This window comes from Ambystoma mexicanum, chromosome 10 (assembly GCF_040938575.1).
Source record: "Ambystoma mexicanum isolate Mex_15411 chromosome 10, UKY_AmexF1_1, whole genome shotgun sequence".
NCBI lineage: Eukaryota > Metazoa > Chordata > Amphibia > Caudata > Ambystomatidae > Ambystoma > Ambystoma mexicanum.
The window spans coordinates 694,439,306-694,454,718 of NC_090932.1; the positions used below are offsets into that span (position 1 = coordinate 694,439,306).

Here is a 15,413-nt window from a genome sequence, read left to right on the forward strand (position 1 = left end):
ATGACCTTACTGTAGGTACATTGTTCGGGCAGGGTTTGGATACAAGTGCTTGTAGCTTATCAGGGTCCGGTCGAAATTCATAATTGTAGAATAATATATGCCCATAGAGGTTCAGTGTCCATTTACTAAACTCAAACGTTTGTACATTGAGGTGGAAGTAAGCTTCCTGCAGATCATGCAATCTCCGGGCAGAGTGGCATCATGAGCTCCTCGATGGAGCCAAACACCAAAATGATGTCACTGTAATTGAGACATTGTGGAATGTGTCTGATCATTTTATGAATTTCTTCTTGGAAGACTTTGACTGCCAACCAGAGGACCAAACGCAGTCGTTTGTACTGATCTACGCGCAGATGAGTTGCAAAAGTTGTGATATAACGAAATGAAGGATGCAATTCTAATTGTTGGCTGCCTTTAATTTGGTCTAATTCGGAGAAAAAAAACGGTTGCATTATATAGTGCAAGAGCACTCATTGGAGTGCACATGTCGACGCATAGTCATGCAGACCCCTGACTCGTTCTTAAGGACCAGCACAATGGGGAAACCCCAGGGTGTATGGCCTCTAGCTGGTTCAATGATGTCTTGTTCCCATAGTGTTTGTATCTCTTTTTCAACTCATATTTGTATGTTCATTGGGACACCTTTGTAATGACGAGTGACTGGTTTTATTGTCTCATCGATAAGTAACCCAATCTGGTGATCTTTTAGTTTTTCAAGGCCTTAGAAGAGGGAGGGAAATAGTTTCCTCACCATGGGCCTCATTACGAGTATGGAGGCAGCCATGCTCCTTCAATGAGGAATTACTGGGCCATTCCAACCTTGGAGGACCCGATAATTCCTCATTGAAAAAACCCATCCCCATTCCCAGTTGAGCCCCTGTAGGGCTCAATGGGAATGCGGAGGGAGCTAATAACGGGCCCGTTAACAACGGGCCCGTTATTAGCTCCCTGGTCCCCTTGCGGGACCCGCTAAGGACGTCTGGTCTGACCAGACATTCTGAGCGGGTCCCGCAAGGAGACCTCGTAATAGGGCATCACGTAATGAACGGTGCCGGTCCTATACCGGCACCGTTCATTACGGGAGCGCCAGGATCGTAATGAGGCCCCATGTCTTCACGCTAGATGTAGGCGCTTTCCATTTTTCGTGCAGATTTGAAACTGAGGATGCATCCTCCTGGCACATTTGCAAGAATAACATAAACATATCATTTTACATTTTTGTCTCGGTATGCGCATGTCGCAGTGAAAACCCCTTTCCATCAGAGGGCAGAGGTGGAGCCATATCGGTACTTATCAATGGAGGAGGGCTGACGTTTCAGAAAATTGGACAGCAAGGCATATACTGTTGTGATTATAGCATCTATTGTAGCTTCTGGGTCAATGAGAAACTATAGTGGATTTACATTTAGGGGAAGTAAAAGGACAGGACTATGTTTGATGGCTGTGGGATTATCTAAAGCAGAGACATAAGCCCCTTTACTTTTGCCACTTGATGAGGCCCCCAAGCCTTGATGGTCGTTATCTTTGGTGTCAAGATATCATATTCGTTGGTGTGATGGCCAAGAGTGAGTTTGCTGGGGTGACCGTGGAGTATGAATTGCTGCTGATGTTCAGGCATGCTTTGAGAGCAGTGTTGACATTCAAGGGAGTGTTGGTTGGATTTTCTTAGCATGGTTGTGTTACATCTTGATGTACGACCTCTGTCTGCATAAGAGCGCATCGTCAGCGTGTATGCTATGCAAATTGATTTAAAATTGTTTTCACGTGCATCGCATGTGTTTCCCACCCTTGGACATGCACCTTCATGGGGAAACCATATCCTCAACGATAACAGGTGCACTTGATGACGTTGTCTGACTTCTGACTTGTACTGATTTGACAAAAAGGTGCAGGCACGGGTAGAGTAATTTTCAATTTATACACTGCGCCAGTTTGCGCTTCCGCGGCCATGGCTGTGTTGATTATGGATAGAATGTCTTCAGGTCTTCTGAAGCAGCTTTTTCGGGAACTCTCAGCCAGCAATTACTTGTGAACGAAGCCCTTCTTCCTTGGAATAAAGGTCAAAGTCACTGGGCCTCATTACGACCCTGGCGTTAAGGGTTTAACGGCACTGTAAAAGGTGTCGGCGCCGTTAAACCCTTAACGCCTGATTACGAGGGACCCGACCTTAACGGCTGTTTTTTCCAGCTGGTAAAGTAGGGACCCGCAAAGGGACTTTGGTGCTAACAACGGTATCACAATTTGCGCTACCGTTATTAGCGCCTTCCCCATTCCCATTGAGCCCTATGGGGCAAAAATGGGAATGGGGAAGAGCCATGGCGGCATGGGGAATTACCACCCCACCAACCTCGGAATGGGGTAGTAATTCCCCATTCCGCCATGGCGGACACCGGCATGGTGGTCCTCCACCTGGGTCGTAATGAGGCCCACTGTATTTTAGATTCATTCCTCATTACATGATAACGTTGCCTAGTGTTTCACCTTTTGCCTGAACTGTGATATGGAAATATGTCTTTCAGAATCCACATTCTTGTGAGGAGAAACACGTGTGTCTAGTCTGTCTTGAAGCCCTCAAAGATGTCTATTGCATCTTCAGACTGTTCATAGCTGATATTCCTTCTGCGGCTCTTCCTGGGCAGAAATCTCAGGGAAGGATTCTACTTCCCCACCAGTACTCCTGTCCACAGCAAAAGGGGATGTAGCAGCCCCCATTGAGGGGCTTGCTGATTGCAGAGCGACTAAAAGCAAAGAACTCGAACAACTAGAATCCTGGGCAGGGAGTGACCGCCCATGTATGTTCGAAGCCACAATATAGCTCTCCAATAAGGAGACTTTAGAGATTAAGGTGACTAACAAGGCCTTTTGATTACTAAGATTTACATTTTTATAGACTCTTACTAATGAATTAAGCAGAAAGTTCAAGTCCAAAATTGTTGTAGCACCAAAAGGCGGCATAGAGTTGGAACCAGCCATAGGAAGACGGGGAGAAAGGAGAAGCCGTCGAAGTAAGCCAGTAAGGGGGGCTTCGAACAACAGTTCAGGAGAATGATCCAAAAAGCAATCTGTTGAGCGCATGGATAATTCTGGCTCTTCCTGACCTTGGGCCTCATCACGAGTTGGGCAGTAACGCGGCGCTATTAGCGCCAGCGTTAATAGCCCTACCGCCAAACCCCCCCGGCGCTAATAGCGCCGGATCACGGGTTTGGCGGAACAGGTATTGCCCATTCCCCAATGAGCCCATTCGGGAATTCCCCATTCCTCATTGGGCTCAATGGGGAATGTTCACGCTCTTACCGCCGGCGGATTTCCCGACTGCGGTATGAGCGTGAAATTTCAGCGGATTTTCCCCCAGCTAAGAGCTGGGGGGAAATCTGCCAAACCTGTGATTTTGCGGACCATTAAATGCGGCAGTAATAGCGCTACAGCCGCATTTAAGGGTTACCGCCAAATTCGTGATGAGGCCCCTTTTATGATATTGCGCACCATTGGACTCCCAAAATGCAATAGTTAGTTTAGTTTATATTTTAGCATTTATATAAAGCTACTTATTATTACCCACGGTGTGTAGTGCTTATTCATTGACCTTGGAAGGATGAAAAGCTGAGTTTGGCACTGCCGGGCTTTGAACCTGCGTGAGCAGGCTCTGCACAGATGTCAAAGCAAGCGCTCTACTCGCTGGGCTTTTGGACCGGCTAGTAATGTTGCTAGGGCCTGACCGCCTAGTAATATTCTCCTCGCCTGTCTGCCGTCTCACAGACTCATGGAGTACATACAAACGTCATCAAAGTCTTTCATCCATCTGGTCCATCTAAGACGTAGGTTTCTGGAATCCATTATAATGAAATGCATCGGGCCTTGCAACAGGAGTGTTTCTGCTGGGGACTTACCCATGTGTGAAACTGATGTAGAGACACGTGTAGTTGAGGAGTGTCATCTTCTGGCATGGTAAGAGTGTAGTACCTATAAACAGGTAATCAAATATGTTTCGAATGGTGTACTTACTATTTCAAAAGAACTTCATTGTCAGCAACTAACGTGGAGATGCCAGCAGAACTCGTGGTTAATCGGCCGCTCCTCTTCCTCTTCTAGAACAAGGTTGGCAGCCATTTTGTATTATGCTCCTCTAGCACGAGAGTACTGCACTTACAGTTTTTTGGTGTATGTCACTTCTGCAGCTGTTCATGTACAGGCTACTTCGGGCCGCTTTGATGAGGCCTTCCCTACTGTGTCTGGTGCCATTGAAATGTTGGCGAACACGTCAAAGTGCAAGAGGAGTTCCAGGAGCGGGTCCTCCACTCCAAGAATGGAAGACGTAGGCCCATCACCGGTATAATGTCTCTCGGCGGGAGACATCATTCATACGTCCGTTCTCTATTTTATCATCTCAGCATTACATCATAGGTAACAACACAAAAATAAAATCACGAAATTCTTAGAAAGCATGAGATTAATCCACAGTACAATAATTCATACATAGCACCGGAAATCCCGTTAAAACCTTAGAAACGGTACCTAATCGATCCTTATCATAGATGAGGCGTCAGAAATGTTTATCTTCTTATAGATGTTCTAAAAAGAAATGTATCTACTTGGGTGTTTGACAAATGGTTCGTCACAGCACAAAACAAAAAAGTATAGCTTGGTCGGTCGATATAATGGCATAGGTAACAAACCCGTGCTTCAGATATAGTCAACCGAGATCATGATAATGAGGATGGATTAGAAATACGTGCGTCCATTCCTTCTTTGAAACATACAATAAAAAGATCTTTAACAATTGCTATTGTCCCAATGGTGTGGGCGTGCTGCTAAAGGAAGTGTGCCAAGTCTGAATTTCATAAAAAGGAGTCTTAAAAATGAGGGGTTAAAAATATCCGGATATTTCTCATATCCGGGAATAGATTTGTTATTGCAATAGAGGCTTAGCGTTGCTGAGCTTTTCATTTCGGCAACCAGCATCCTACCCTCATAGTTTTGATATTTAAACATAATTAAAGCATTAGTTGTTTTATCACTATAATCTGGGTTTTCCCACGATTCGGGATAACTTAAAGTAACAATGAGTTTCCTGATTTGCAAAAACCACAGGGAGCTTGTTCCCTCTTGTGACAATGCACCATTTACTGCATCCCTGTAGTTGGTTACTGTAGGTGTTCTCCAAACTTAGCCAGCAGAGCGGGTATCCAGTGATAATGTTGCTGTGAAAATGGCCGCTAGGTGGCGACATTTCCTGAAACGTGCACCCTCAAAACAATCAATCACTTTCCTCAAATATTCTAGGATTGGAGGTCATAATATGTAATTATACCCCTCCTAGAATATATGGGGAAATAATTTTAGGGGACAAGAAAAAAGACGCCTACCTGGTGACTTTTTCACCACAAGATTATCACATGAACCGTAGATCAATGGTTTAATCAATACTAAGTGGCTTATACTGTGTAAATTAAGCTCAGTTAACCGTGGAATTGCAGGGGTGGAAGTAGGAAGCCCTGAGATATTCTTTAAAAAAACATTGACTTGTTCTTTTCTTTCGTCATTCAGGAGGATATTAACCCAGGGTTTGTTCTTCATTTGCCTAGTTGTTACCATCAGCTTGGTTTTAGATACTTTGACGGGTAGCAACATTTACACAATGAAATATAAATAAAATTTAGGAGCCTCTGTATCTTGCGACTGACTTCTTTATTACAACTCCTTTCCACCACTTCCTCTCGTGTCCCCTACCCTACCCCTGTCTATACATGCCAAAATTTTGGCACAGCTGGCAGGGAGATACTGTAATCGGGAGAAGTGAATTTTCCCATTGGATTGAATTGGGGATACAAATATTTTAGGCAGAAGAAAGTAAAAAAAGAGCAGGATTTTGAGTGAAAACATTGGGAGTCTTCTGCCCAAATCGGGAGGGTTGGCATCTATGCCTGGCCTCACTTCCTCTGTGCCTTCCTCTCTCAAACCATAGAGAGAGGACTCTACAGACACAACACAGAAACACAGCGTTGGATAAGAAATGCGCAAAATATTTACAAGTAGATTTCAAATTATAAAATGTGCTTCATTTTACACTGTTTTCGACATGTGTACCAATGAATTCTCTATAAGGAAGACGATGAGGGCTGTCCTTGGGCAAAGCAAGTTCTTTTTGATGGCCTGCTTTTCAGTGTTTCCTGGAATCGTGAATGTCTATGAATTGGTGCTTCAGTATGAGCTTTGGACCAAATACCTGCAAAAGCAGGCCATCAAAAAGAACCTTGCTTTTCCCAAGGACAGCCCTCATCAACTTCGTTATATTTAATGTACTGCTGCACATGTGTAAAGCAGTGCAAAATTAAGCACATTTTATCTTTTGAAATCTGGACGTAAATCAACTTTAAAAACCACAAAATCAGGCAAAATGAATGTCGATGAAGATTACCCAGGCTTATGGCGCTGGGAGTTTTAATTCTATTAAAGACACGGAGGCAAGCATTGTGCTTAACTCTTTAATGCCACTCTTCACAGCAGCTTCTTTAAATCTTAACTTTTTCGCTTTTACATATACGTATATATATTTATTTTAAAACCATAAAACCTTTATACTTCAGCAAAACTTCCACTACTTGGGACTACCAATCCCCAGACGTCCACAGTGTCCCTGTAGATTTGTGTCCTTGTCTAACAATCAATCCTGCACCGGCACAGTCCTTATGTCATATCCTGCCTGTGCCGCCTCCTCTTTCTTTGACGACCCAACAGTAAACCAGTCAACCATAACACTTCATCACCAACAGTCTCAACACAAACACTCCATCGACTCCAGATCCTGATCCATAAACAACCAATTCTGCCTGACGTACCACAGCATCCAGCAAGCCCTCTGCATTTAAGGTCATCACCTAGAAATCGACCAGACACACAATTCGGGAGGGAATATGCATCTATCAGACAACAACATCAAATCATTACAGCATCAGTACATAAATCATATCAGTAGTACATCATGCAGTCATCCCATCCTGTGTACGATAAGCAGGATAACTCTTGCCTCTGTGTCTTTAATAGAATCAGGACTCCTGGCGCTATGAGCCTGGGTAATCTTCATTCTTTGTCAAGACCAGAGGCAAGCATTATGCTTGTTCAAAGCTGTCAAACACTACCATCACTACAGATGAAACCGCCTTGAAATAGAAAGTCTTAAATGTAACCTCTGTGGACCAATCTGCAGACTTTCAAATATCATGCAGGGAAGTATCTACCCCATACGCTTTGGACGCCATCACTCCTCTATACCTACCAAGTGCATAACCTCTCTCACCCAATTAGCTATGGTGGCTGAGACTACTGCATGAAATGGTTTCCTAGACACAATCAACATTTGATGCACCCCCCAAGGCCTAACTCTTTTGGTAGCCTTCTCATAAGCCTTAATGCATCGATTCACACACTGTTTGGGGTTGTCTGGGGAATATGGGTATGAAATGACTGAGGGCGCACACTTAGTCCTCTTAGAAATATGAAAAGCTATTACTTCAGGATAAAATACATTCCTGTTCACTTCCAGTGCTTTAACTGTGGACACTCTCCTGCATGAAACTAAACACAATAGCATTGCTAGCTTACTGTACAGCCAACATACAGACAGCTGCTTGTTCTCCAGCCACTGCTAGAAGAGACAGAAAACTACCTTGACATTCAATAGGACGGAATGCCTGGGTGCGGGGCTTGCACACCATCATCCCCCGCAACAGCCTAAATACGGCCAGGTGCTCTCCGACCGGCAGGCTATCACATTTCTCGTGACCTGCGGAAATCGCTGACCTGTAAACTCCTAATGTGCGAAATGCTTGCCCATTTTGAGATTATTCCACCAGAAAATGTAGGACCTGCTCTAAAGGTGCAGAAACGGGATGAACACATTGCTGCATGCACCATTCCTCCCACTTGGCCCATCCAGCGTCAAAGCTCCTATGGGTGGAAGGTGCCCATGAGTCTCTGATACAATCTGCAGCAGCTCTCGAAAGGCCAGGAAGTCCCCTTGTTGCCAGAAAGTCTGCACACCAATAGCTGGAATGACCCTGCCTGCACCAGAGGATGTTCCTGACCCCTCGTCTTGCACAATATGTTCGGCCTCCACAGAATCACCATCGGAAAATCCGAGGAAAGTTCCACCAGAATCGGAAATCGCACTTGCGATTTCTACATCAGCACTGCCATCACTATTTCTGCCTGTTCCCTGCAGACTTTCGCCAGGGTCCTCGCTAACATGATGAACGGAGGAAAGGCATTTTGCAGCGCTACGTGGAAATGTGAAGGAAAGCATCTGTGCCTAGTGTCTCTGGGTCCAGCCTCCATCTGTAGTACCTTGACATCAAGTGCATTGTACCCGGAAGTGAAAAGATCTATGTCCATCGGTCCCCAGAGCTCCTGCAACAGTTAGAACACTGGCTTGTGCAACCTCCAATCACCGGCATCCTTCAGGTACCTGGAATTCCAGTCTGCTATGATATTCCGCTTCCCTAGAAGATATTTTGCTGCTATCGCTAACTTCCTCTCCAGGCAATAATGCCAGAAGTCCTTTGCCATCTCCACTTGCATTCACAATGCTTAGATCGAGGATGCTAACAGCCATACTATCCTTGTTAGATTCTGATGCACCTTCCGAACCGGTATCCTCAGTTCTTTCTTTATCACCTTCATTTTCTGTTGAGGCAATCTAACGTGGCTTTCCTGCCGTGTATAAGAAACCCCAGGAATCCCATCTGCTGTCTTGGAACTACTTCCAACTTCTCATGATTGACCAGAAATCCAGGGGACGACAGTAGGGCAATCACCCATCGCACCTGATTCATTACTGTTGCTTTGTCCTGCGTTAAGATCAGGATGTCGTCCAGGTAAATAATAATCGTGATCCTCCTGTCCCTCTCATCACTTTTGTGAATGCCCAGGGAGCTGAGGCTAGGCCAAAGCGTAGGCACGTGAACTGCCAACTCTGCCCCCTCCAGAAAAACCTTAGGAACTGCCTGTGTTAATGTGGCACCTGGATGGTCAGATAGGCATCCTTCAAAACTAGCTTCACTAACCAATCTTCCTTGCAAAGAATGTCTGTGAGGTGGTGGATACCCTCCATCTTGAAGTGCCTGTAGACTAACCAACCGTTCAAGTATTTCAGGTTGATGAATGGCCTCGACTTTCTATTCCTGTGCAGCAGGAATATGTTGCTGTAAAATCCTGTTAGCCTGGAAGGACACTGTTCTATAGCTCCCTTCTCTAAAAGGCTGCACTGTTCTGCCTCGAGGAAACTCTCCTCCTCCCTTGCCATCCTGAGCCCCGTCAGGACGTGCACCTGCCGTGTTAAGCTCACAAACTCCAGCCTGAAGCCCTCTCTAGTCTGCAGAATCCAAGCATCATTTGGTAGCTCGTGCCAATTGTCTATACACTGTAAGGTCCGCCTCCCAACCCTTGCTCAGCGTGCTTACCGCTGGCAGCACTCTGCTGTCTAGTCTCTGCAACCTCTGTGACCATCCGGACTCCTTCCTCAGAGGGAAAAAGGCATCCTGCTGCCTACTCTGCCAGTATTGAGCTCTGTGTCCCTGAGGCCTCCTTGTTCAGTTGAAATGACCGGCTAAACGGCCACTGTGACGACCTGTCCCGATGAAAACCGCTTCAGGAAATATCTTATGAATTGATGTCTGGGCTTTTTTTTTTTAAAACATGTTTATTTTTGATCGACACACCAGAGAAAAGTAAATTACAACATACTCTTTCATGACAATCTGTGCAGCTCATTGATCATCTCCTCCCCTACCAACCCCATTCCCGTCCCCCCTCAGTTAACGTCCAAATCTTGTTCTTCTGTCCGTTGTATCATCTCTGTGCTCCCAGCCGTTAGAGCGTTTGCTACAGCTCGTGGCTTAAAAGTTAGTGCTGGATAGCTCTGGTCATAGTCTATTACTGGGGACCAAATGTTCGTGAAGCGATGAAGGAGGCCTCTGTTTGCCGCCGTGATCTTTTCTGCAACAAAAATGTCCCAGATTCAGCCACCATAGGATCATCAGGGGTCCCTCCGGTGATTTCCAGGTTCGTGCCACCATGATTTTAGACCCATCTCGGTCTGTTCCAACTTATCATCCAGCCCACAGTGTGAGCCAACTGGTCCGCGATCTTGTATTTCTGGAGGTCTGGGACTCCTAGGCCTCCTAAGTTCGGACTGCTCAGCATCGTCCTGAGCGGGATCCTTGACTTTTTACCTTTCCAGATGAAGCGTAGTATCTTCCTCTGGAGGTGCAATAGTGGGGACCGTGGGATCAAAACTCGAATGGCTGAACAGGTGTAAAGCAGCCGTGGAAGGAGGTTCATTTTACATGCTGCTATACGGCCCAATAGTGAGATCTCCTGTGAGAGCCAGCGAGTGAGGTCTTCCTCCAAGGTCTTGAATAGTGGCTGAAAATTCGCTTGGTAGGTATCCTCCGGTCAGGCTGTGATCTGTACTCCTAGGTAGGGGATGGACTTTTCGCTGAGTGGGGCAGAGGGCTCTGAAAGAATCCTTATCTTCCTGCTCCAGTCTCACCCCCAGAGCCGATTATTTCACAAAGTTTATTGCGAATCCTGAAACTTTACCAAAGCGATGAATTTTTTGTCAGGGAGGACCTCAGCAATTGGGTGGTGTCCGATATGGTTAATAACACATCATCTGCATATAGTACTATTTTATGTTGAGTGGGGCCTACTTGGAGGCCTTTGATACTGGGGTTCAGTCGGATCCTTTGGGCCAGTGGCTCCATGACCAGGGCGAAGAGCAGGGGAGACAAGGGACATCCTTGTCTGGTGCCGCATGATAAAGGGATCGGGTTAGATAGGAAGCTGTTAACGCGGAGAACGATCTTCAGTGATTGGTAGTTCGCCAAGACGAGTTTCTGAAATCTGGGTCCAAAGTGAAAGGACTCTAGGGTGAATCGGAGGAATGACCAATCTACTTTGTCAAAGGCTTTAGCCGCATCTAAAGCTAGCACAGCCAATTTATGTGCATCTCGCTGAGTGACTTCGACCAGGTTTAGGGCCCTGCGGACGTTGTCTGTAGCGGATCTATTCAGTACGAATCCTGTCTGGTCTGGGTCGATAATGTCCGGGAGCACCCTCGCTAATCGGTTAGCCAAGACCTTTGAGTAAATGTTAGCGTCCAGGTTTAGTAGGGAGATAGGTCTATACGCCTTGATGTCTCTGGGGTCTTTTCCCAGCTTCAGGGCGAGAACCGTGATCGATTCCTGCATTGATGGGGTAATTGACCCCTTGGTAGCAAAAGAGTTAAAGAGCGATGTCAGGGGGTCACCAGCTGCAAGCGAAAGAATTTGTAAAAGCGGGTCGAGAATCCATCTGGACCCAGGGCCCTTGGTTTGAGACTCTTGATGACTTTGTCGACCTCTTCGCTCGTGATCGGGGTCTCCAGCTCATCTCACACTGTAGGGGCGATCCGGGGAAGCGCTGCGTCTCGCAGGTAAGAGAGCTGCTCTTCGGGCGATCTCGGGGAAGCTGTCATCGTGTCTGTGAGGTGAGCTACTGCGATGTGTTTCTTGTCTCCCTCTGCGAACTGGACTCTGCCCTGGGAATCACGGAGGCCTAGGATGGAATTTCTCTTTCTAGTCTTCGCCAGCTTTTCCACCAGAAATTTGTTGGCCTTGTTCCCTTTGGCGTAGTAGCTCTGGTTAGTTCTGGTGAGAATCTGAGCTGTGTCTTCAGCGTAATGTGCTTCTAGCTTCTTCCGAGCTATCTGCAGGGCTCGATGGGTTTTGGGCGTCCAGTTTTTTGCTTTACATATAGCTTCCGCTCTCTCTACTTCCTCCTGTAAGATCTGGCGAGACTGACGCTTCTTTTTGTGGTAGGCCGCTCCTTGGGAGATTAGGACCCCTCTCACAACCGCTTTCATTGCGTCCCACGTATTGGGCGGTGAGGTGTCCTCGCTCTTATTTTCCTTGAAGTAGTCTTTGATGGCTTTTGCTACCACATCCCTTAGTGACATGTCATTCAAGATCGGGTCATATAGGGACCACTTGCGTTTTGGGAGCGGATCAGGGTCATGGGCTCTCAATGTTAGCATGACCGGGGCATGATTCGATAAGATTCTGGGACCTGTGGTTACCTCATCGGTGTAAGCCAGTACTTGGGGGTAAGCCAGCAGCAGGTCGATGCAGGAGTAAGTTCTGTGTACATAAGAATAGAATGAATAGTCGCGGACCTCTGGATGTAAGACTTTCCATGTGTCGACCACATCTAAGGTTCGGAAAAGTTTAAGCAGAGCTGTTGCCACACTGTAGTCTTTATGAGCAGGGGGGTGAGATTTATCTTTGATTGGGTCAGGGGCTCCGTTGAAGTCTCCCCCTATTATTGTCTGACCCTCAACGAATGGCCGGAGGGCATCTTCCAGAGCTGGGTAAAACTCTTCCTGTTTATCATTCGGGGCATAGATCGAAATAAGGGAGTACAGCTGGCCGTAGATCCGGCATAAGTGTCTTAGCGATGAGTAACGCTGCTCCACCTTTTTTGGTGCCGTTCCATGCCAGAAATTGTAACAGGAATTGTCTGTCGCGGAGCCTAGTGAAATCTGCTGGAATCAGGTGAGTTTCTTGAAGAAATACGACTGAGGCCTCTTCATTCTCTAGACACCGTAGCATGGATTTCCTCTTCTGCGGCCCGTTTAAGCCTCTGACGTTGAGGGTTAGGAACTTCACTTTCAGGTGTGGTTGAGGGGCTTCGTGGGCTTTCCTCGATGGCTGAGGTGGGCTCTGTGGGGGAGAGTCATGAGTTTCAGGCATCATCCAAGAGCTTGGTGACAATGCGGTTCTCTGGTGGTCGTGTTTTACAACCTCTCCAACGGGAGGGTAAACTTGAATGGGAGGGTGAACATGGATGTGTGTGGGGGGCCTGGGTTTTCTGTGTGGCCTCCTCCACGGCCAACGGGGCCAAAACAGTTTTCCCAGCCAACGGGGCCGGGGTAGAACCATTGGACTTGGTTCGCCTCCAGGGGTGGGTTGGTGACATACTCCTCAGAGTGGGGTGTGGGCCGCTCGGGGCCCGCGGCAAAGTTAAGTTCCGCTTTGGTTTTGTGATCGACTAGTTCACGATAGACGGGCATGACTGGATCATCGCATCTTCCGGCGTCTCTGTGCTTTAGACCAGGATTGTTGCTGCTGTCTTTGGGGTGATTGGTCCGGTTCTTCTGGCGGGAGATGTGGACTGGAGGAGAGCGAAGCCTCCGGGGAGTTTGGGTGTAAGATGGACTTTGCGTCCTCAAGATGGCTGATTTTGCGCAGGGTTCCCTGGTATGTGAATTGGAGAGTGGAAGGGAACAGCCATCGGTAGCGGATCTGCTGGCTTTGGAGGAACAGGGTCAAGGGCTTGAGGGCTCTTCTTTTCTGTAGGGTCATCAGGGAGTGATCCTGGAATATCTGAAGTGGGGTACCCATGAATGAGAGCTCGTCCGTGGCGCGGCTTATCGCCGAGATGGCCTCTTTGGTGGCGTAGAAATGGACTCTAGTGATTACATCTGGAGGGCCGTCTGAGTCTACTCCTCGCCTCGGACGCAATCTGTGGGTTCGGTCCAGGACGAGTTGGGCTTTGTCCGTGAGCGGGAGAAGGGCCTGGAAAAAATTGCTTATATATTCCGGTAGTTCTCTGTCTTGGACAGACGATGGGACCCCTCGAATGCACAGGTTGTTCCGTCGTGCCCTATTCTCCAGGTCCTCCTGCTTAAATTCGAGCACTTTGCTTCTAGTCTGGAGCGCTTGAATCTCGCGTCGCATTTCTATTAGCGTTGCGTCATGGCTCTGGGTTAAGTCCTCGACTTCTCCTACCCTCTGTTCGGCTTCTGTCTGTTCTAGATGTGTGGTGAGCTTGGTCATGCAGGACCTAAACTCAGCTTTGATGTCCCGCATTAAGGCCACAATGTCATCTTTGGTGGCCAGCTTATTTTGTTCTTCAGGGGCCTTCTGTGGGGTGAGCCTAGGGGGGAGGTCCAGTTTCTTTGCCTTATCCGCCGCTAGGAGCATGGTGGAAATGTCCGAGGACTTGGTTGTTTTAGCGGGCTTCGACATCTTGCCAGTACAATGACCCTGGGGTTCCTTTTCTGGTTGGGTCGCAAAGGGCAGGGCACTGCCCCCCAGGGATCTGATGCTTCAGGCTCTACACCAGGGCTGAGATCCGGGATATCAGGGTGAGGGTGGGCAGGGGCGCCCCAGGAATTCACCAGGTGGCTGAGCCAGCGAAGGATCCAGGTTCAGGCTCCTATGGCCCCGTGTCCGGGTTCCTCTGCCGTAGCTGGGGTGGTGTTGGGGGAGGGGGAGCCGGAGTACTGCCATTTGTCAGGGGCTCCAGTGACTCACCCCCGTTGGGCCGAGTCAAAGCAAGGCCCCAGGGCCCTCAATTAGTGAGTGCCTCGGGGGGGGCGAGCGCTTCGCTCACTCCGCAGGGTCGATGCTTATGAGGGTTGGGCTTACCTCTCTTTTGTCGCCGCTTTCGGGTGCCGCAGTTCTCCCAGTCTTCGCTTCGGGTCCAGCTCCGACGCTCCTCGCTGCTCAGCCACGAAGAGGGGAGCCCTCCGTTTTCACGGTGCCATCCGCGTCAGCACCCTGGAAATCTTAGGAGCGAGCCGCAGGCGACGGGGCGAGAAATCTCTCCTCTCAGCTCCACCTCCACCTCCGCAGCAGGTCTCGTCCACCATCTTGGAAGCGTCGCTGCCGGACTGCGAGCGTGGGAGAATTCGATCCATTTCAGTGCTTAATCGGGGAATAATGGAGCCTTACTGCACATCAGCGGGTGCCCCAGCATATCAGCTCGCCATAGCTCCATCAGTCGATTCGATGCGATCACTAGGGGTTGATTAAATGCTAAATGCCGCGGGTCTCGGGCGGAGGCCTTCAGGGAAGCAGCCGCATCGCTGGCGCTCCAGGCCATGCCCCCATGTCTGGGCTTTTTACAAAGCTGTATAAGTCCCTACAAACCAGGACATTTCTTTTGCATAAGCTTCCCGGAGAGCATGCCTTGGGTTGACTCTTCCACCTTGTAGTTGGAGAGATCCCCCAGTTTGCTGTCTGTTTTGAGCAAAAGATTGTGGCGCCTCTCTGAGGATAGAACACAGCTGGCATTACCCAGAAAGCATACTGCCCTCTGTAACCAACTGGCCAGGGTGGCTGCGTTGACAGGTTCGCCGGTATCCCTGCCTCTTTCTGTTAAGTACATTATTTTAGCCAGCGGCCTTTATCCTGGCAAATCTTCCAAGCCCAATACAAGGCCTCGTCTTATGTCTCTCTTGGCCTTGATGACAAAGGTGACTATCTTGACATCTAGCTCAGGTGTTTCCATAACCTTGCCTGTGAGCTCTGGCCTGGGGCATTCTGCCCTCATCCTGAACCACACTTCTCTTTCCAGCGGCTTACGAATACGTT

The 15,413-nt window shown here is 48.0% G+C and overlaps 1 protein-coding gene across 1 annotated transcript in view; it reads left to right on the top strand.

Moving 5' to 3' along the window:
* The window catches only part of DNER (delta/notch like EGF repeat containing), a 1,567,341-nt gene that overhangs the window by 278,459 nt on the left and 1,273,469 nt on the right, over nucleotides 1–15,413 (top strand). The window lies entirely within an intron of this gene.